Source organism: Diprion similis, chromosome 11, assembly GCF_021155765.1.
Source record: "Diprion similis isolate iyDipSimi1 chromosome 11, iyDipSimi1.1, whole genome shotgun sequence".
In the NCBI taxonomy this organism is placed as follows: domain Eukaryota; kingdom Metazoa; phylum Arthropoda; class Insecta; order Hymenoptera; family Diprionidae; genus Diprion; species Diprion similis.
Genome location: NC_060115.1, coordinates 3,771,960 through 3,795,998, shown reverse-complemented (window position 1 = coordinate 3,795,998; position 24,039 = coordinate 3,771,960). Strand labels below are relative to the sequence as shown.

Here is a 24,039-nt window from a genome sequence, read left to right as displayed (position 1 = left end):
TGTATATCCGAGGATCTTTATTGGCCGCGAGGGGTGCCGGGCGCTTCTCCTCCTCCCCCCCCCCTCCCCCCTCCAAACCCTCGTTTCTCAACTCCTGTAGGAGTCAGCGAGTCTCGTTCTGTTACATAAGAGAGAGAAAGAGATGCCTTCTCGCCTCGGGTGATCTGCCTGGCAGTTTCGTCTTCATTTGCCAAATGGCCGTTAAATCCGTCGTGCTTCAAGTATAGGGGAATAGAGGAAGTATCGTGACACCGAGTCGGCACGGCGCAGGCGAGGCGTACGGCGTAAACGTTACAGCGAAACTTAACGAGGATATAAACCGGATGCTACGTCACGGCGTTTGACTTATACGTGTATATGTACACCTTTTATTCCAGTCTCATCGCCTCGAGTAACCCTGAGATTACCTGAATCCCAGAATCCCGTTATTCCATCGTATTCTTTTCTCGTTCTTCTCGAGGACTTCTGGATTCAACGAGCGATTATTGCTCCCCCCATGTAGTGTAGGTACGTTGAAATAAATTGAATCACCCGATGGTGGTATTTCAGATCTTCACTCAACGAAAGACGTCACCCCATCCCAGTGATCGGTGACTCCTAGATCTTGACTTCCGAGGAAGAGAGGCTCGGGTTTCTAAATTATTCACATACTCAGTAACGATTCCGGATTTCGTGGGCATAGCCGAAGCTAGACGAATTACTATTTCAATTGGTTAATCTATAACCGACGTCTGATACGCCTCCACCTCAGCTATCCAACAATAGAAACTTCTTGATTGGTAGTGAAAAATTCACAGACTCGTGGATGGTCTCGAGGATGTGAAATGGTCGGACAGAGAATCGTCTTCACGGGGCGAAGATTCTATTTCGAATCAATCGATCAAGTTACAGGGCGCAACAACAGTTAGGGGCGGAAAATCTCGCGCCACGTTTCCCAGGATGTGTCCTGCGCAAACAGAACCACCGACGTTATAACGTCGCGAACAAACAAGTGAAATAAGCAAGGTAACGTGATACGTCGTTGTCGTCGTCGTTGTCGCGATGATGAAACTTGCAACGGGACACAAACTCCAAGAGGGGGTGGGGGTGGAGGACATTCGTTAGACACGTGCAGTACCAACGACGTTTCGTCCTGACGGACCGTTCGGGATGAATCGAGGGGCCGGAAACCGTGTGGCCGATGTCATCAGAGATCCGGTTACGACTGCGTAACGTCGTCCGATTGGTTTTCTGTTTGTCGAGATTCGGGGACCGAGGGAACGAACGTAGCGCAAGGTGCCGTCGACGACACTCTCCTCGGATGTCACTGCACCCTGGATTACGTCACCAACCTCGTTACGTCACGTGGGGTTCGTAGAATTGCGCAACGAGGATGACCGGTCTCTCCTCTTCCAAGAGGAGGACTCCAAGAGGAGTTCCATCGACCCCGAGACTATATTTTGCAACGTGACATTTAGCGGAGACACGTGCCTCGATCTCTTTTTCCGCGTTGTTCAAATCAGCATTGGTTAGGTAGGTATGAAAATTCGAGTCCCGCTGCAGGGCTCATTTTCACCCAAGTTGAAGCATCGCTCCCTGGAATACAATTAAACGGTATTTCTTGAGGCACCCGAGGCCTCTTTTTCCTCGCAATACCCCGAGGGATTCGAGGGGTGGAAATGGGAAGTGCACGTGACCACGAGGGGCTGCCGCGTCTCCTTCGGGGGATGAATTAAGAGTCGATAAAGGTGGATTTCGCCGGTGTGTGCATCACCGTAACGACGGAACGGGATCTTCGTCGGCAGTCCATGCAAGCAGAGGGGGAGGGGGTGTCGAAAGGAGCTTTCTAGTCGTAATAGAAACGCGTCCCTAGAACGGAGCTGGCGCGATGCTTTTAAGATCTGATGAAAAGTCTAAAGAGCGATAAACAGAGAGGAGCAGCATCGTATAAGGAGAATAAGAAAGTGGGAATTTCACTTTGTTCACAAAGTCGATTAGCGGTCTTATACGACGAGTCTGAGAGAATGTTTGAATCGAGTCAAGACAAAACAGGGCAGAGCGTTTAAGGCGAGTTAAAAGTCAGGCTTAGAATTTGACTAAACGAATAGTACCCAACGAATCTGCGAATGAGCTCGAAAGGCGTTGACGCACCGAGTTGTCGTCGGAGAAAACGACCCCAGCTACCGAAACGCAGGTCGAAAAGCCTCTTAGAGTTGAAGTAGGAGAAGGGATGAAACTGAGTAAGTTGTCTCTAAGTCCTTCGACAGGCTGGTCAATGTCACCGGGTCGTTTTCATCTGGTAAAAAATATCCCAAATGCGTAAGAAGCTTATGAACCATTATTGCATCTCTGCGGGTTTGGAAAGAAAAGTTGGCGGAGAAAGTTGTTGCATTTTTTTTATTTATTTTTTTTTTAATTCTATTCCTCTCTTCGTCCTTCCGTTTTTGTTAACGTTTTTTCTCCTTCATCACCCTCGTCCTCTCCTCTTCGTACGTCGCGTCGCGCTCTTTTCACCCTCCCACGCTTCTTGCTCTCCGCAAGTTCATTCCGTTCGATATAAAGAGAGAGGGAGAATGAGAGAGAGAGAGACAGAGAGAGAGAGAGACAGGAACTTTTGCCCGGATTAATAATAAACAAGCATCAATATATTACCCCACCCTTACACCATAAAAAGTTGCGACTTATATTGGGAAAGATTTGGAGAATGATGTGTGTTATATTATATATAAGCCCGGCTGGTGAGGGAGCGAAAACGAAAGAAGAAGAAGAAAAAAATATATATATATATATCTATATATATGTGTGTGTGTGTATATCCTTTGGCCGAATCGCTGCTCCGGCCCAAGTTTCAACGACCTCGAGGACCGCCGAGGCTGCCCACAACCGAAGAGTCCGAGGACGCGTCCTGTGGGAAGATCATCACCGTCGTGGATCCACAATGCATGTGTATACGCCCCCGCACACACCTACGTTCTTCATCTCCGAGATGGAATTCCCAGATTCAGTTGGAGAATCTTCCCTCTATCTCTCTCTCTTTCTCTCTCCCCTATGCTCGCTCTTCTTCACTCCGCCAATTATATCGGAGCTGAGCAATCGAACCTTAGTCTCGGGTTCTAAACTTCGTCTCATATATCCTATATATATTTTATATATTCTTTGATTGAAAAAGTAAGCAGCGTTGGGATTCTCATCGAACTATGATTTGTCATTCCTAGAATTGTGTTTTCGGACAGACGAATTGAATTACGGTTTTGTTAGGTATATCAGGACGCGACAAGCTGTCGTTAGATGATATCACAAAAAAATTGAAAAAATGAAACATAAAATCGCTTCGAGACAGCATCTTTCAAATGTTGGTATCTTTGGCGTGTTTTGAATGATGAATATACTCACAGTGACGCGTCAGGGCGGTTGTCAGAAGGCGTTCGTCGATGTCCGCGTAATTGGTGGCACTGAAACAGAGACGAGACAAAGTTGTTAGTTTAATACCGGCTTTCGTCGAATAAGGGAGGAAAGAGAAGGAGAGAGGAAAGCATTAACGAGAGGGTCCGGTTTTCGTTGAGCATCAGGGACGCGCACGTGTAGTATTTAAATTAATTAATATACGACACGAGGTTCGGCCTGAGCGTTTATAAAAGCCTTAGCCGAGCGGAAGCTCCGTGCATGTTTGATGCCGGAAGTGCTTCGGCCGGTCCGCCATCCTCTTGCTGCGGTTTCCGCAAGCGCCGCAGGGTCATTAGCTGGCCATTCATTATGCAAGGCGAAGCTATATCGCGTCAATACGGTTCGGAGGCGGCAACGCCGGCAGATTGTTGCCCCAATCAATAACAATGCACCCGTGTTTACGGACCGGATAATCAACAGATGTGGTTTTGCTCCTCGCCATCCCGCGCAGCCTGCGGATCGCCAAAGGCCAACACGAAGGCTCGAGAGCCCGTCCGGATTCGCAGGGAAAATAACCAAGGGTAGGAGCCAATTTTAGAGATAAAAAACCACGGGAGGTGCGCTGATTTTTTTCACCCCAAAAAGCTTGAGAGACTCGAAAAGTTTCTTGCATTTCGAACGATACAAACATTTCTTTTTTTTTTTTTTTTTTTTTTCAACTGCTTTGCGGTTAATAATCGCGAATTTGATTTGTAAAATATTCGTCCAATTCAGAACGCGAGAAGTACCCACAAAGTCAAATTTTAATAATTGACCCTAGAATTGGTGTTTACATATTTTCAAGATCCATTATTCAAGAACTTTATGTTCTGTAATCAGCAGCGATTTCCGAAATAGCAGATTTCCAAAACGACCGTTAAATATTCGATTCTACTTTACATATTCTCTTCTCGATCCGCTTAATACAGTTTTGAATATCAGGAGAAAAGACTCGAAATACATCGACCTGTTATAAAATCAATAATGGATCTTGAATTCTTCAAATATATTTCCGCGGCTGGTCAAATTTGGCCTCTGCAGTAATTGGTAAAGGAACGAGGGATTATTGACAGGTGGAACAGGCGTGTGAATCAACAAGGAAAACGTTTTTAGCTTCAGGCTTACAAATTTTAGTTTCAACGTCCGTCAGTTCTGTCCACACCGACAGAAATCAATATTTGATTATTATCTATCTATCATATCAGTATATAATACATATATCTATATATATATTATATGTATATAGATATTTGAGTTTGCTTTTCAAACGTTGCCAAATAGGGCCAAGTCAAAAATTGGATACCGTACACGTATATAGACGTATATTTTTTCATTCCCATTTACATTCCATTTCGAAATAGATTCTATAACAACGAAGCAGAGCACTTTTCATTTGTAACTGTCCGATCACCGTCTGATTGGCAGTTTGAATGGCTTCGATATTTCCCAGGTAAAAAAAGAAAAAGAAAATAAACAACAAACATTAATCGAAGATATTTTACTATATTAGATTACCAATGTACATAGGGTAGTTCATCTTCTAGTTTTTTTTTCTTCCTCTTAAAATGCCACCCGAAAAATGTGTGACAAATACCAAAAGAGATGTATATACACAGAGAGCGTGGAAAGGAAAGGCAGAGAGAGAGAGAGAGAGAGAGAGAGAGAGGCGCAGTGCGTTGTCGCCGGAGAAGTTGGTAGTAATTTGGTTAGTTGGGGGATTAGACAGCAGGCGGCGAGAGGGATAGAGAGAGAGAGAGAGAGAGAGAGAGAGAGAGAGAGAGAGAGAGAGAGAGAGAGAGGACGAGACGGACGCACGGCACGAAGCAAGATATCCCAGGCGTTTGAGCCCCAAGTTTACCGGTGTTATAATTACTGCTCTGGGCTTCGGTCCTAGATTTCAAAATAACTGTGTACGTGTGTACATACAAGCGTAATACGCGTAGGTACGCATACAACCGCGAGTACGTTTGCCTGTGCAACGGGGGTTAACGGGTACAACGGGCACACCCTGAGGTATCCGCTATACAGTATCTATTCACCCTCGACCGCCTCTCCGCGATGCACGAAACCTTACTTTGATCTCCAATTTCAAGTCTCTCCTCTTCTCTCTCTCTCTCATCTCCTCTCATCTCATCTCCGCACCCCCTCCGATTCCATAATTCCGTTACACTCACTATCCAGGTACGTACTCGAAACGAGCTTTGCCCACGGTTCGCTCATCTGGATGCGCACGGATCAGCCACCACCCCTAGTAATTGCGACCGGAAGGTGCTTTACACTCCGGGTCCGAAAATACATTGCAAATGCAAACGAGATTGGGGGGGGGGGGGGGGATGGGATACGTGTTTCTTTAAAAACAAACGATTAATTAACGATTAACAGGTCGGAGATTTGTATGTAATATTACAGTTCAGAATTCCACCCCCGCAAATATGCGTCTACAGAAGAAGAAGCAAAATCATCTGCACAGTCTAGTTCTTCTAATTCAGTTATTTCAACCGGCAGCTAGACAACAACTCGAGCAGTAAAAGTATAGCAAAATTAGAAATGTATAAAAATGTAAAAAAGCACGAGGTTCCGCGCGTGCAATTCGAACAACACGTCTGTCCGGAAGAGGCAGGTGGCCGGCATATTTAAGCTTTCCCAACAAGCGTAAGTAAGTTCCGAGTAAACAGATTCGATCCCGTTTGCGCAAACTGTGTCCAACACGGCTGAACGAATCCTAGACTCGGGGTTCTAGGCACGAATGGGGGATCACTGTTTTATCGATATTGCAGAAAGCGAGGCGAGCCGGGCGTCTCGACGTCCCCCTCCCCCCCTTCTCCTACCTGTTTGCAAAGGGTTGCACTTGGGATCGGTATTTGCGTGAAACGTCGAACCAACACGTATATATATATATACGTAGCATCCCTGTTTTCCTCCCTCTGAGACGCAGGGAAAATTGTCGGCTCGTTTATCGATGTGCGTCAATAACAATACACAACAATCGTTTATCTCCTTCCCCCCCCCCCCCCCCGCCCTCCTCCTCAACCGGGCGTATTTGAAACGGAATTAGCACCGTTTCGCGGCGTATACGTTTAATATAAGAAGGTATAAGGAAGGGACGCAACCCCTGAAATCCAAGTTCAACTATCGCGAGGTTAACAGGGGCGGGGGGGAGGAAGGGGTGGGCGGCGGTTTGTTCGTACGTATGCATGAACGCGCCGGGAGAATTCGCGACATTTTCGGGATGGAGGGAAGAGGGTGGAAGGTGGAGGGTGGAGGAAAAGGCGGGGGTGGCCGCCAGGAACTGGCAAGAGGCAGGCGGATACACGTAGCTTATACGGACGCGTAGACTTTGTCGGCGTGAGGAGAAACTTTTGTTTAAAATTGGAATTCCTTTGCGGCTCGTTGGGACTTGGAATGCAGATGGGACGGGACGCGAGACGAGGGCCGAAGGGTAGTACCTACACCGTGTAAGGGACGGAAGACTTCCTTCCACCTCGGAAGTAGGTAGGCCACCTCGCGATATAGGTATCGTTGCGTCATAGAGGCCTGCTGGTGTTCTTATGTGAGAAGAATCTCTTTCCGTTTGGCTTTTAAATTTCAGAGCTTTCGTTTGCATCCACTTTTTTTGTTTAAAATTATTTATTTTGCGGTTCTCTTAACGTTTTTCACACTTTTATGTAAACCGTGCCATTTCGTATGAGCAAATATGTATACGTTTAAAGAAATTTACGACAATTTTTTCAAACCTATTTTTCTGCAGTTTGGAGAGTAAGTACCTGATGATTTTTTAAAAATAATAAAAAAGTGAATATGATATAACGGCGTGTACTTTTACCTTCCCTCCGCCTTTTAATTGTAAATTAGAATCTGCGGGAGCGGAGCCGTTGGATCGGATTACATTCGTCGGGTTTAAATTGCTCCCTGGAAGAAAAGTTTTTCAGGGACGAAACTTTGTAATAATAATACTACTGTTTCGACTGAGCCAAACAAGGTAATTTAAACGAGATATTTCTCTTATCGTTGCAGAACAATGGTTAGACGGCCGAAACTCAATTTCAGTATTACGAACCCATGTACATTTCTGTGTGTGTGTGTGTGTGTGTGTGTGTGTAAACGCGTCGCGGTGCTAAGCGGTCGGTAAGGGGCGTCGCGGCGTCGTCGCTGGGAAATCCCGAGCATGAAACGGGTAAACGAGAAATGGAATAACCTGGTTACTTACAATTGTAAATACCTTATGAAAAGGGTGAATTAAGAATTTCTGCGACTTCAGGCGTTCCATGATTGAACGAAGTAGCGCAAAATTTGGTTTATCTATTGATCTATAGATTGGTGCATGGCAAATACTCACGCAACCCCTAAAAGAGTCGCGAGCCACTTCGTGAGCGAAAAAAATTACATCCGCTCCTTGGCAAAACGTAGAATTTTCGGAATTACAATTTTTTTAAATACTGATAAAAATATACGTTTTTTTAAGTCTTGCTCTGTATTCCTGTAGTTTCACGTTCGTTTCTACTTCTATAAAAAACTTGAGTGAAATTGAAAAATTGCAGGATAGCTAGATGTTATTTTAGTGGAAATTTTTTTGTTTTTTATCTTCGTTGTATTTCAGGAATGAATTTCACGTTGACTCAAAATTATATATTGTATTTCGTTACGATACAGTTACGTTAGAAAATTTATGCTAATTGGCTATTTGATTACGACTGTTTTCCAGCTACTTGAAATATTTTTCATCAACAATGTTTGCTGAAAGTTTGCAGAGACAATCCTTCTGTCCAAAATAAATGTCGATGTTTTGTTTTTTTTTTTACTTTTTATCATTTATTTTTCCGTAAAATTATGCGACTAATTGAAAAGCATTGTTTGTCTCTGGGACTCTCAATAATAAATATATTTACTGACAACGTTTACGGACAATTAAATTATTTACGCTAACAAGAGCTTAAACTTGAAACTTTTTTTTTTTATTAATGACTATTCTTTCGTCTGCTGTACATTATTCTAAAACTAAAACTCACCACACCATATAGAAATCGATTCCTTAGATATTTTCTAACACTTTACACACCTTTGGACTATTCAATAGTATGTATTTCACCTAATGTCAACGAAAAACTGTAATGACAACGTAGTAAATTGTAAAAATAAATTTTTATGTATGTAAATTACGTAAATCGTCCAAAAGCACGTTCATTTTTAAATTCCGCGACCCTAAATATGAACCAATCTAACAATCAATGAAATCTCTTGAAAAATCTCAGGTACAACATTACCTGACATAAACAATTAGCCGAAATAAATCAATAACTACTTGAGGCACGTGGAAAGTTTGTTGGGATGCTGGAGCTTAGTCTCGTACGTTTACAAGATGCCTGTACGTATAGCTACATCGTAATTCATTTAAACAAAAGCCTGTTGGATTGATACGGCGAAAGCCTGGCGTCTAAACCGCAAAGCGATGACGCGTCTCGCCGTCTCGACGTCGCGGATCTCGGCGTCTGACGATGAGCGAGACGAAGATCCGTGCCAGGCGCGCGTCAAATTCTTCCTTCGTTAAAATTTACGTCGTAATTCGATTGCCGATCCTCTGTGAGGTTATAATCGCAACGTCGCGTTTTGCGTAAAAAATGGAGTTGACGGCAAAACTAGTGAAAAGAATTATTAGCGTTAATTGGTGCGTTCTTTGCTTTGTTTTCATATTTTTATTTATTTATTTTTAATTTCTCTTTCTTCTTTCCTTCTTTTTTCTTATCGATCGTAATCGGTGAACCGATGTAATCAACGGAAGGGAGTTTCTCCGAAATGATTATCACTCGCGAGGCTAGGCAGGGTTTCATTAAGAGTTATTCGCTCCGCGTCGCGACCTCCTGATTTCCTAGTTTAGAGAATGAACCTACACACCGAGATCGCACGTGGGTGAATGGCCTGGGGAATAGACGATACGCTAGAGATAAGTAGATTAAAACGTCTCGCGGTGTCGCGGCTAATGACATCAGCGAAGCGTCAGAGTCGAGAAAGACTCAGGGGATGAGGAGGGGGAGGGATGATCATTATTTTCCAACGATCATTACTCTTTCACGATCACCGACGACGACGACGACGCGTGGCGTGAATCCAGAAGAACTAATGTAACAAGGACTAACAATAAAAGGTAAAAATGAATCCCTGATGAACCCAATTAGTTTTGACAGCTTATACACGTGGAGCTGTTTTCGCGTGAAATGTTTATAACCGCATAAAATAATGTCTTATTCGCATGGTTGGAGCTATTAGTAAGAAGAGAGTAAAAGTCATACCGCACGTTGCGTTAACGATAATAATCATGTTTCGTTTTTTTCTTTCTTTTTTTCTCTCTTCCACCTTTGCTTCTCCTCCCGAACAGAGAGGATATTAACGAAACGACACCGCTAACGAGAAAACTTAATTCAAAATTCGGGACCGAGGTGAAAAAGGCTAAAACGGTAGCTGAAAAGAACCCCCAGCAGGAAAATGGGGGGCGAGGGTTCGTTTAAAACTACGTTAACGGAATTAAACGCGTGGCAAGGAGCTCGAGGTCTGCAGGTTCCTGGTGGTTGGATGCCGGCTGAGGGGGTTAATTTTTTCCATTACCGGTGGCCGGCTCGCCCTTATTATATACATATACATATACACCTGCTTTCGGCGATTTTTTATGATTTTACTTTCATCCCCAGTCGTTCCCTGTTATTTTTCTTTTCGATATCCTGATCCCTGGTGCAGTCCGTCGTCTGCGTTTCGTTGCAGGATACGAGTTACGCGGCACCGAAACCAACTATCAGAAGTTTGAAAGTATTCTAGTCACGTTACCCCGCCCTCGAATCAGCCCTGCGGGTCCCTCGGGATACGCGGGAACAAATATAAATATTAATTGTACGAGAGCGGGGGCGCGAATCAAAATGTCGTTAAGTAAACGGGACGTCGAGTATAGTCGGAGGATCGCCGTGCGGCAACTGCAGGAACAATTAAGCTTATGACCCGAATCCCGGCCCCGCACCTCCTTCGTCCTTCCTCCAGGTCCTTCCTCGCCCAGCAGGTTTAGCTATATGTATAGGCATGTACATACACATACACATATACGAGGTTATACCAATTACCGACGCGCGAGCGTGGCTCTGCCGCAGATTCTCGACGTCACAACTCATCCTAATTACATCTACCCTTGTTTCCGGTCGTCGAAACTATTAGCCGAGGGTGCGCTCCCCGCGAGCTTTCGTATACATGCATGTGTTGACCTGTTATATTTATCCTGCACACCTTGAACCTCGCGGGGTGGAGGTGGGATGGTGGAAAGATCAGAATTTAACAGAAGGGTTTGAATACCGGGTTGTCGAAAAGTCGATCAAGCTATTTAACGGAATTTTATGAGGACAAAAAAAAAAAAAAACATTATCGAATCGTCAGAATGATTGAGAATTCCGACGATTTGATATATATTTTTTTTTCTTATTTGTCCACCAATGTTGAAACTAATTATATAGTCTTTAGCGAAAAATAAGATACTTCAATGCATTATCTGAATCAAGAAGATATACTTTGCTGATCCTTCTTTTCAAGAAAAAAATATATGCAATTATTCGCTAATCGCAAGTAGATTGAGTTTCCAAATTTGAGAGATAAAGTGAAGAGAAAAAAGAAAAAAAAGATCCCAAGCCTTTCGATTATCCCAGCAATCGACAGGAAACTGATAGCTTCTGCCATAAATCGAGTTCGCCGATAACAGGGTTAAGCCACTTATACGTATCACACACTGTTCTGGTTGCAGGTACAGTAGAAGGGAAGAGTTAGGGGGTGATGGGGAGGCGGGGGGTTGATTTACAGGGTGGCACGCGAGGAGTAACCCACGGGAAACAAACTTCTCTGTTTTTCTTTCCGGGGGTTTCGCGGCCTAGCCAGGACGCGCGAGAAAACAATTGCGTGTCGGAATTTATGCACCGTTCGTCCTTCCTGCCCCTTCCACCCCCTTTCGCGCCGAACAAAGCTCAAAGCGAGAGAAAGAGAACCGGACGAATTTTATCCGTTTCACCGGAGTCTAGTCGCCAAGGGCGTCGACGAAATTTACCAAATGAAGTAATGAGAGAAAAAAAGAAGTGAAAGAAAAAGAAAAAGAAAAAAGGAAAAGAATTTTTGTAGACCCCGCGTATTTTAGTCCCAGCCCCTTAAAGGCTTCGAAAATAAAATGTACGGCTCGCCGTAAATTAACCCCCGGAGTATTAATTTATCAAAACTCGAGCCAACACAGCTGGTTGCCATCTCCGAAGTGAGCGAAGACGACTTTAGATATATAATCGTCTCTTCATCCTGCAACGACCTGCAACGACCGTTGATAATTATGTTTAGAATTTCTCTAATTAGCTGTACCTACATCAGTTGAAAAGTTTTGTGGGTCAAAACAAGCGGCGAGAAGTGTAAGTCAAGTTGACGAGTCAACCTTTCACCACTTTTGACTCACTTCTCACCCCCACCTCCCTGCGTCTTCGTGCCCTTTCCCTTAAAGTGGGCTACGTTAAATCCTTTCCGTTAAATGGACTACGATATCCAATTTTTAAAGTAGTGAAAACTTAATTTATTAATATCCGATATTTTGGTCCTTCCATCAATCAACAATTCCAATTTCTTATCCCTACCCAAATTTAATTAGCAAGATAGCGAAAAGCCATATAACTATACCCATATGTGAGTAAAGTGAGTAGGTATTATACGTGTATATATATATATTCATATATACATATATATTCATATATACAGGCGAGTGTCGCGTGACCGCAGAAACGTGGAGGAACTCGAGTGAAAATAACTGCTGCCTCTGCACTCGACGAATTCGCAAATGATATTCCCGAGTCGAGGAAGATGAATTAGAGAGACAAGCCTCTCCTGTGCCGGTCATTATGATTAATCAGCATCAGATAAGATTATACTTATATACATATGAATATACATAACGCCGTTGGTGATATACAAATTTAACAAGATACGTGCGTACCAAATGGGGCAAGGAGGGTGGGGGGGGGGGGGGGGGGGGGGGGGAAGGAGTGGAACTTGGATACACGGTTTTCAGCTACTGCATGCACGGCACTTTTAACGTAGCGGAGAGACATTCTTTCTAATTACCCTAGATTTATTAACGACGCTTATGCTGCTGTTTCTACTGCAGCCAGTTTCTTACGTACTCGAGCGTCGCATCGGCCTGCCTGAGCGCTGCTGTCTCGTCGTCTGGTGGTGATAATTTCTTTCCTTTTTTTTTTTAATCCTTCTTCGTTTTACCCTTTTTTCGAGAGTTATTCGAGGTGGAAGAGAACGTGGAGAGATTCTTTTTCGTCTCTTTCTTCGGGTAATTATTCCCCCCCCCCCTTTCCATGGTATAAATTTGCACCTCGATACACCCTTTTTCAAAACATTCATGTGTATGTATATATATATATATATATGTATATACTTAAGTACAAGACATCTCGTCGTCTTCTCGCAATTACGATAATGACACGGAAGTACGAGAGCCAGCTGTGATGTAATATCAGACTTTGCATGACCCTCGTGGGTATACGTGCATAGATATTGTGTAATAAATATGAGTATGCATAGAGGAGTATTGTTTAAAAGATATTTGATTTTTGAGATGTATAACAATTACGATTACCAAGAATTGTGTGGAATAAAACTGAGAGGTCTATGGACAATGAGATGTAAACAAGAGTTATGAAGTGATTTAAAATTGTTAGTAATTAAAGTTGAGAACCGAATCATATTGCATAACTATAAGAAAAACTAGAGGATATATCTACTGATTTTTAAATAATACCCGTTTATTAAGATTAGGAAAAAATGTAAGTTCAATGAAATTGACAAAGGCTGTAACGACGCTTCGAAAACAGAGTTCAACTGCAGTTAACAACTAGTTTCTTGAACCGTACCAAACCTCGAACCAAACTAACATTCACCTCCAAACGCCCCGAATAATGGTTAAATACATGATTCTATTATTTCTCTTTTTTGTCAGCGAAAGATAGGAGAGAAAAAAAGTCGGTTATGTATGGTATTCGCTTTAGCAAACGGCAAAAGAAGAAAAAAATGAATAAATAAATATATAAATAAATAAAGAGATAAGGAAAATCGCAAACGCGTATCGGACAGACAGATAAATAAAGATAAAGAAAAAGCGTAAAAGAAAGAAAAAGAGAGCAGAGAAATAAAAATGAAAAAACAAGTGGAACAAAAAAAAAAAAAAAAAAAAAAAATGCACCAAAGAAAGAAAAACCTCGACACTTGCGGCGATGGTCCTGGGAGGTTTTCGAATCGCGCGGAGAGTGAAGAAAGACGGGAAAGAAGGAAAAAAGAAAATCAAACGAAGACGAAGAAGAACCATCTAATGGGCCTCAGGATCTTGCGCGGCATAAGCTGTCAAACGTTTAGAGAGACCTGCACGTTAGATATATATATATGTCGGTAAGTATATATAACGTGTGTGGCTGAGTTTTTGGAAAGAATAATGTACACTGCACGCAGTTACTCATATATATCTGGGGGAAAGGACCAAGTTAAAAGGAACCACTTTACTTCTGAGACACACACACACACAAACGTGGATAACCCCCGCCAGGATGAAAAGGGTTGAGATAAGCGATTTTTTGTCCGGTACCAATTTGTTACAGGGATAGATTTAGATGAAAAGAAAACAAAACAAAAAATAGGAATGAGAAAAATGATTACGAAAAATAAATAGACTCGATCCATGTACTTTTCTTCTTTTTTTTTTTCAATTTTGTTGTAGGTATATAAATATATAGGTATATATATATATATATACCGTGAAAATATAATTCAATGTGACGAAAAAAAATTTTGTAAAAGTTTGAGCTCTTGCATGTTTGCGATTTTCTATTTCGCGTTCAAAGAAAACAGGAATTTTTTTTTACTTTGGAATTTTATTACTCAACAACGGATTGGCGGATCGTAAAGAACAATGCTTATCTAAAAAAATTTCTGTCTTATTTAAACGGGAAATGGAAAATCGCAAATCGCAAACTTTAACAGATTTTTTTTTCTCGTCATTTTGAAAGATATTCTCACGGCGACGATCGAAAAAAAATAGTCAATTTTTTGGCCCGACCTAATGTACAGGCATATGTAGTTACACACGGGTGGATTATGTGCATGTGTTCGCATTGTCACGTTGATTGAAATAATTGGTTTATTCAAATGAAGTTCGTTTGTTACAGTACGTCTATACTCTATACGTATATAGGTACATACATTTTATGTATACGATATATATGTATGTACATCCGGTGCAGCAACCGTTTTCAGCGCAAACTTGTGACATTGAACGAGAGAATAACGCTTTCGACGTTGGTGCAGTTCTACACACGCACACACACATGTTGTACCTCGAGGGCGCAGAAGGCTGCAAATGAATTCGTTGCATGTGTATAACGTTACCCCGTTATAATACGTTTCCCATAATCGTATTGCCGCAGCTTGCGCACGTCATTGACGACGGTTTTCCCCGCATCAACAAGCCCCGACTCTATCTCCCGCGTTAATTCCCTCACTCTCTGTGATTAATTATACAAATTTGCAGATTTTCTCTGCACAGCTACGATCGATGATTCTGAAACGCAATTAGCCGAAATTTTACACCCGATATTTCTCCTACCCTGGAATTATTTAAAAAGCAATTATATTGGAATTATTGGAATCGGGATTACAGTTTCAAAAATTTCGAATAAAAAAAAAAAACGTAGTTACGGTGATCAAAATTTTCCTCCAATCGAATTTAAATTCAAAGTTGAATAAGAATTCAGAGACGTACCTACCTACGATTGTGACGAACTTTCTCTTCTACAATTATTTCCGTCACCCAATAATATTCTCTAATTATCGGCATAAACTTTGTCCCAAACGCATCCAGTTCGTCTGCTTTACCTAACTTCGTTGAAAATAAAACATCGAGATCTACACTCAGCAGCGAGCATCTTAATCATGAATAACAACTACGCGAAGCCTCGAGTAACTCCGATAAACGCCGCCATCGAGTCGGAGATTATATCCGCGTTAACGATGTTATTCTCGTTTGCAGCGAGGGTTTCATTGCTCACGTGTACCCCGTAAACACGTTGTTAATTATTGCTTATAATATACGCTTGCATACATATGGGGTACTCGATCCACGCCAACTCGAAAAATCATTTCATATATTTTTCTAACATTCTACTCGGTGAAAAAGGTGACCTGAATTTTTTTTCAAATTATTTTTCATATAACGGTTTATTTTTTATAAATACTTTAAGTTGATTCAGAACGCCCATTTTTTTTAAATGTGAAAAACATTCTCAAAAATTCAGTGAATGACACGAAACACCCCCCGTTAAGGCGAACGTTTTAAAAACAAAGGGTTTGAAAATTTTTAAATTCTGAATTAGGTGATAAATAACAAAATAGAAAAAAAAATTTGCCCCACGTTTTACTTAACGGGGGTTGTTCTGTGTCATTGACTGGACTATTGAGAACTTTTTCAGATTTTATAAAATGGGCGTTCGCAATCGACTTCAAGTATTTCTAAAAAATAAACGGTTTAATAAGAATAATTTGAAAAAAATTGACTTCACGTTTATTACCAAGTAAAATGTTAGAAAAAAACGAGAAAAGATTTTGAGATGGTCAGGGCTTAACACTGATCGAGTTGGCGTGGAATACCCCATATGTTGAAAGATTAATAAAAAAAATCACCCTTTTGCCTGCCCATTTTTATTTTGGTTGGGATATTTTTCATTTTGGCCAACATATATACAACAATCTTATATAATTTCATAAGAGAGCTCCGGGGGTGTCGAGAGATGGTAAAAAATTAGCTTTAAAAAAAAAAAAAAAAATTAAACGTTTTTCAAAGTTGTAACAACGATACATGAAATCGCAGACCAAATCCATGAAGGTGAAAGTCTGACCCTGGCCGAATGGAAATGGAACGCCCGATATGTAAGAGAAATGTAATTCTCGAATCTGCAGGTGCATCCTCGTTGAAAAAAATTTCGGCAAATTCGAGGCCCACGAGAGACGGGGGTGTTTGAAGGGTCGCGACGTGGGCGTTAAGATTTGCAATCGCTAAAAAATCACCCGTCAGATTCAGTCGCGTGATTCATTTCGCGAAGCTCACCGGAGTTATGGCCGGGTGTATAAGCTGCGGGGTTTCGCCCCTTTCGCTACGTGTATATATAGATATACATATAAAGATTTCCCAGTCTCGTTTCCTTCCCGTTCACCATCCGTTCATACGGCTACTACACACACACACACACACACACACACAAGCATACCAACCCAACCACCCGGTGAGAGTGACTGATTAAAGAAGTCCACGTCAGACGAAGAGAGAGGGAGTGAGGGTGGGGGTGGAGGGAGGGGAGGCAGAGGGGTTTGGAGAGAGTGTGAGAGAGAGAGGGAGAGAGTGAGAGACCGCCCGCCCGTCAAAACGACGCGTTAATTGCACGCCGCCAGATTGATTAAGGCCTGAATCTTATTAGCCGTCGAGAAGGGCTATCCGAATCCAATCTCAGCCGACACTCTTCGCCCACACTTCGCCTTTTCTGAAACGGCGAAAACCGGCGTTAACTCGTGCGGCGCAAAGTTTTTTCAAAGAAGAAACATTAATGATGATAGGTATGTATGTATATAGCGATAATTATAATTGTTAAGATGATTAGTACAGAGTTTATTTGATAACGATATTTACCGTAGTTGAAAATTGACTTATAAATCTTGATTTAAGTGTTAACTTGAATTGAAAAAAAAAATTTGTATCGATAGAATTTTCGCAACACGCATCATTATCCAGTGAATGTGGTTAATAATTATTGGAATTTTAATTCGACGTGAGTATAAGTGATCTTTGGTTAATTTTTTTTCCTTTTTCATTTTTTTTTTTTTTTCTTACACCAAGGGTTGAGACTCGCGTTATAAGTTGTGTTTCTCCCTTTCACCTCTCGTGTGACGTAAAGACGATTCTAAACGAAAAGCTCAGCGACTGCCTTTTTCTTTTTCCATTTCTTTTCTCTCTTTTGCTGCCCGGTTATTAGGTGGGTCGGGTGTTTTACATGAGAATACAATCAGTCCAATTCAGTATATTACAGAGACAGACAGACAGACGCCTGCAGGGGTCGATAAAGGCTGGAATGCGCCATGCAGGCTGCTGCGAAATTTCCTCTCATTCAGGGGCTAATTCCGCACTCCAGGGTGGCGTTATGCCGGGTGAAAGTCAACCTTCGATTCGCTCTGTCAAAGCACGCGGTATGTACGTGTACGGTACGTATGTATATGGTAAATAGACGGTGAAAATTCGCAAGTGGATTGAATAGGTGGTAATTTTTTACTACATCGAACGTATCTGCGAATGAATAGATTGCCCGTCCCAGATGCGCAGAGATCTCGTCAAAGTGTACGAACGTAAAATTCCTTTCATTCCGTAGCGCTACGTTTTTTTTTTTTATTGCACCCCTGCGGTGAGCGAAAAATGATAAATATAGTAGCGGAAAAATAAAAATAATTGTAGGCAAATTCGAAAGAGCAAAATTATACAGAAATATAAATTGGTGTATTGGTGTATATATTTTGAGAGTAATTTTTCTTTTTTCTTTTTTTTTTTTTAAACAATATTATCATTATTCCAACCCCTGTTTCATTGAATAATGTATATATACTCGAGGTTGGTATAAATATATAAAGTATAGCTGACGGACATGCTTTCGAATAACGACTGATAAATATTGAATAAAGTACTGACGTGATGTTTTATCAAGTTCACCAACACCAGGTTTTATTTAATTAACTCGTTATAAGTTTAATTAATTTTCACGTTGTCTGAGGGGGGGAAAAAAAATATTGTATACAATTCAAACTCGCGCATGATATATCTGTAACGGATATTGACATTTGACATAGCTCATCCACGTCGTAGTATATTAGACTGCGGTTACACAGCGTTGCAAATTTGTATCACTCAAATCCTGATAAATTCAGTTACGGTATAAATTAGTACGAATAAAAAAAGAGCAAAAAGAAAAAAAAAAAAAGTTTAAAACGAAAAAAAAAAAGAAAAGAAACAGAGAGAAGGAAAAACGTGACGAGCAAATGAGAAATTGATAAAGTGTTTGAATCGTAAAACCGACGAGCGCTACTCGTTAAAGTGTCGGAACATCAGTCGCAGTTGTTTCACGCCTACACGCGTCCCGCAGATATAATATCTCCTACATATATGCACCTATACCTGCATACATATCATGCAATGTGTATAAAAGCGATAAATTAACTTTGTAACGAATGTATGGGCGAGCACAGCGGACCGAGAAACTGACATTAGTAATTAAAAGTTGGCAGCGGTGATTTCCGGCGGCGTGGCGTGCTGCACCAGTCTGCAGACCTGACGTTGTACGTACGCATTAATGGAGAATGAACATAGGAATCGAATTGAACGAACGATCGAACGAACGAACGAATGAGCGGACGTCTGTTCCTGCGGGGTTGAAACACATCCGGGATAATCGATACCCCGTCCGCCCCCGAGGAACGAATGAATTTAATTGCAAATTACGAGCCGGTATTGAAATTGTTTTTTTCCTCGCGCCGTCGCGTCGCCGCGACGTAACCCCGCTTCGTTTCAAATATGATATAATATTCAAGATATCCGTATAATCGAGGAAAGTGTCGCTCGCAGCCGATCGTTCGACGGGGCTCGAAAATTTTATTTATATTTTCGCGTGATCTTAAGTTTTTCTAGTTATCGACGCGTTTATACTAAATTATTGGCAACAGAAATTGTGGACTAGATGGTTAGACAATAAAAATTTATTTTCTAACCCGCAAAGAAAAATGACTAATAATTGGTAATACGCAACGATGAAAATAAACTGCACGCATCGCGGAAAAGCGACGCGATACCCGCATATGTGCACGCGTTAAAGGACATCATCCATGTGGGATCGCTGCAGTAAGACGTTAAATGGAAGGTGAAGTGCCGCACGTATCTCGGGGATGTATTTTCATTGTTTTTCTATGTATGTACGTAGATATAGGTGAGTAAGGAGTTACGATAACGGCGAACGATATCAAGCGCAACGATTTTCTACCAAGATTTTATGCCCCGAAGGAAAGGAAACGTTTCCTGTTTCGCCGCCCACCCGGCATCCACCCCATATACATAATATATTTACAATATATACACACTACACGTATACGGAAGTGCATTTCTGAATGATATGACTTTGTAATAAGTTCTAAGTCGCGGACCATTGCCTCCTTCAAGAGTCTCTAGCTCGGGCGTCTTCCATTCTCGTTCACTTCTGCACCGAGTCGTCTGGTCGCGAAATGCAAATTTAACGATCGTGTGATTTGCAGGAAAGAACAACAGGCGCCGTTGCGGCTTTCCTCCCCGGAGGAAGAGACGAAAGTCTAATTCGTTCCATTTGAGACGTCATCGTTGACAGTCGAGGAAATCCTCCAAGACAAAAGAGATGAGTGCGAGCTTCGGAACTGGAACCCCCTGGATCCCAGCCCCGGTAAAGAGAGAAGAAAAAAAATACACGCGATATTGACGAGCGAGATCCTTGAGGTGGGGATAATTGCTATCCGATATATATATATATGTATATATATATATATATATCTCACCCCCGCAGAAGGGTTGGCAAAGGGAGGCCCTGACGTCACCGGGAACAGTTTCACCTATAATTGGATTTGTGATCAGTTTCTCCAAGATAACCAACCGCCTTGTGCTACCCTCAACCCTGTAGTAGGAGGTGCCAACGCTCGGGAACCGTCACTGCACTCGGGAACGAGTGAAAGTAAATTATTTACACACCTCGACTAACGTAGGGTTGATTTCTCGTCTCCTTCGTTTTTGCAGTACGTTTTAAAAGAGAAAAAAAAAAGAGAAAATAATGGTTTGCACAAGTTGCGGTCAAGTTACGTCGACTTCGGTTTAACTCTTTGCGAACCAACAACGAAGAAGAAAGAGAAGAAGAGAAATGGGGAAGAAAAAAAAATGTTCCTCAATTCAACGCCAAATGACTACATACGATCATCTGTAATAAGTATTTGGTTTTGCAGAGATTGGAAGATAATTGGGTGAAAAAAAGAATCGATGAGATCGAAAGGAGGGGGGAGAGGGGGGGGGGAGGGTAAAGGAAATCCAACCACCCCGCAATTTTTTTTTTTTTTTTTTCATTTTTCTGAGTTTACTTTGAACGGATGTACCTACTCAAGTAAAACACGAGTACACCTGCTGCGATTGAAGTTTTCCTTCGAAATTTACAAGTTTTCATCAAATCTTACTTCAACGATTTCAATTCACTTCACTGACAATGAGACTCCGACAATGACATTTCCGACTGTTCCAAAGTCACTGACACAGAGACACTGACTGGTTAAAGCCAGAGTCGATAAGGGTTGTTTGAGAAAACAGCAGCCGACAGTACAGCAACAAATCTGTTTGACATCAGCGTCTGCATTTGTTACAGAGTTAATTAAATTGAAAAAGACAGGATGCGACGATGCGTCAAAGATTGATTGCCGATCCTAGTGCCAAGCGAATAAATACAACCCGTTCTATGTATATACATCCCTATGCATGTATGTATGTAATATGTATAGGTACACGTACGTACCAACACCATAGGTACATGTGTATCTATAACGTATAGCGTATAACGTATAACGTATATCTATAACGTACATGTACCGTACCTAGACGATAATTGCGCTTTCAGCCGAGAGAATTCCCTTTCGCCCGATCGGAGCACCACCAGCAGCAGGATAGCCTGAAGGATTGTTCCACGTAGATGGTGTATAGCCCCGTCGTCTAGCGACTGCATCTGCGCATAGGTATAGGTGCAGGCATGCAACAACGGTCGGTATGTGCAGATCAAGTTATGTAGCTACCTACAATGCGTCAGCACGTGGGACGAAGGGTGAGACACCTGAGTGTGCCACGATGTGTGTGATGATGTCACTGATTATCGGGCTTGCTGGAAGATGATCGATTAAGGGAAGAGGAAAGAGGGAAGAGGGAAGAGAGAAGAGGGAAGAGGGGAAAGGGCTGTCGCCTCCCTCTTACCTCCGCAATTCATCGACTCGGAAGGAAGAAATCGCATTGTACTCGTTGGCTAGGTATTTCTAATAACTTTCTCCTCCTCGTGTCCGCACTTCACAATGCGACGTTGGTAATCCGACACTAACGGTCGTCCCCTCTCCCTACCCTCCCGGAATCCTTTCCTCCGTTCTTATTCTTTCCTCTTCGATTTCATCAAGAATCGGGATAGCGCACCATCCATCCACCTCCTCGACGATTACTCGCCGCCATATTGTCCCCGGTTGTTTGACGAGGCGTGGGGCGAAGAACTCTCTCTCGATGAGACAACCCGGAGGATCAACTTTTTAATCACTCCACCGGCGGAAAATGGGAAAACGAAAGACTCGATCCTTCCCGATTAATAATGCCACCTCTACCTCGATCGTTAATCTCACCTTCGGGATATATATTCCTTCGCTGATAATCATCATGCATGGCTATGATTACCGCTAGGGATGTTCATTGCTCAAAGGCTGTAAGACTTTTCTTCAACTCATAAATAATGGAATGTACCCGAAGTGTAACTCACCGATTATACTTTCACTCTGTGATCTGTTGGAAGGCGTTAAGAAACATCGGACGTGTGTTTTTTTTACCTGTCGCTCGAGGGGTAGAAATCACCTTTAATCGTAAGATTTAACCCCAAAAATCGATTGTTTTGATATATCTCGATTTGGTAAACCAACCTGACAATTATTGACTGCTAATAGACTATCATGTTCAGCAGTATTTTTATCCTCTCAGATTCCATTGGTCATTATTTGGGGTGAACTTTAGGGATGATTATTACCTGACGACGAGGTACATTCCCAACCAAGCAAAGTTCAAGATATTCCACCAAAACTCATGGTTTCTCTGCCACAATTAAACCAAGGATAATATAAGGTGCAAGTACTAAGTGTTCGGTAGCCTCATTCTCTGTGAGGTACGTACTTTTGAGATCAATGTATTGGCATGGAGAGAAAGAGAGAACAAAAGAGAGAGAGAGATGGAGATGAAGAGGGAGAGTGGCTCGGGAGATAGGGACCATTACACAGTAAAACGAATGCTATAACTTCGAGATTCGATTGATCCGTGCATCCACCTCGCCTTCGACAAAGTTGCGCATGTGTAGGAAGGAGGTGTAGGTGAGCCTCAGAAGGCGGGTGGCGGACGGTGAATTGTCGAGAACATAAAGTTAATCAACTGAATAAACTGATAACAATATCGCGGCAAGATATAGCCTATCGCAGCGAAATCATTGAACTGCACCGCATCACCGAGTATATACATATATACAAACTGACTGGATATGAGAAATGTTTTCTTTCCCCTCTTCTCCGACTCCGTCACCCACTTATCAATTGAACAGAGAGAAGAACACGCCGATATTCCTCTCGGCAGAACGTCACTCTGGTTCATTCGCGCATGGAAAACGCGAATCGCGAGTGCCATCTATCGCAGAAACGAGGCAGCGAGTTTGGGGGTGAGTTTGTCGATGGAGACTGGATCTCATGGATGTCGAAAGAAGACTCGGCGATACATCGAGGAAAACATTGAGGGAGGAGAAAGAATCCTGCAGTTTTGGTAGCGGATAAAGAACCCCTCTGAGCGCCGGAAGCCAACGACGGTCGGCACCCTTCCGTCAGCCCCTAGACTCGCCGACTGGTGGCTACCCGTCGAAGGGGTTGCGAAATCCCTTCTTTACCAACCATTCGTCGAGCTTTGGTGGCTCCTGCAGTATCAACGCGGTTCTTCTTGCATTCTGCCTTATCCTCGACTCGCTCAACGCTTATTCAACGGCGCTAATTTTTCGCGCTCTTTTAATGTCTCTCGACTTTTCAAACCGCGTGCAAAACTAAAGGACCCGGAATAGCAACAGCATGCGAATATTGCGTCGCCGTGCAACGACACAAACTGCAAGCTCTGCGTTTGACGGACCTAACCGCAGATCGTCGAGGGGCGGAGGGGGGTGGGGGAGGGGGAGGAGACCAGCCGCATGTGCAATTAACACCGGTGAGGGACATGCACGCATCCAGACTGAGTGAATGCGGTCAATTTGACGAAACCATAACCGTTAGAGGGTCTGTGGGGGGTGAAATTGTTTCAGGTTTAAATACACCGGCGATGTCGTCATGCACACTACGCGGTCACCACTCAATCCCACCGAACGCTAGCTCGCCCCCCCCCTCCCCCCCCCCCCCCCCCCCAAACGACGACTGAACAAAGGGCCAATTTGGCTCAAAAGCTGCTGAACTCTTATTTGTACCCTTGAAAATTGCTTTAAGTAGGCTGGTGTATTTTTCACTTCGCACCGACAACGTCGACGTCGACGTCGACTGGACAGCCTGCAAGCTCCGGACCTCGAAAAGCCACGGACGCTTTTTATCCAGCATTTTTTTTTTTTTTTTTTTTTCACCCTTCATTAACCCTCGTCTTCGGTCCAGCCCTTATTATATTCGCGCATTAACTTACTTTCGGGAACTGATCTCTGTGCCTTTGAACAAATTGGAAACGTACATCAAACTTGTTAGTCGTTC

General features: G+C 42.5%; 1 protein-coding gene across 5 annotated transcripts in view; it reads right to left on the bottom strand.

Moving 5' to 3' along the window:
* LOC124412217 (teneurin-a) overlaps nucleotides 1-24,039 on the bottom strand; it is a 497,247-nt gene that overhangs the window by 291,519 nt on the left and 181,689 nt on the right. For all 5 annotated transcript variants that reach the window (XM_046891912.1, XM_046891915.1, XM_046891916.1 and 2 more), the window contains one exon: nucleotides 3,373-3,431. The gene's annotated coding sequence lies outside the window, so the exon portion shown is untranslated. The remainder of the gene's footprint in view (nucleotides 1-3,372; nucleotides 3,432-24,039) is intronic.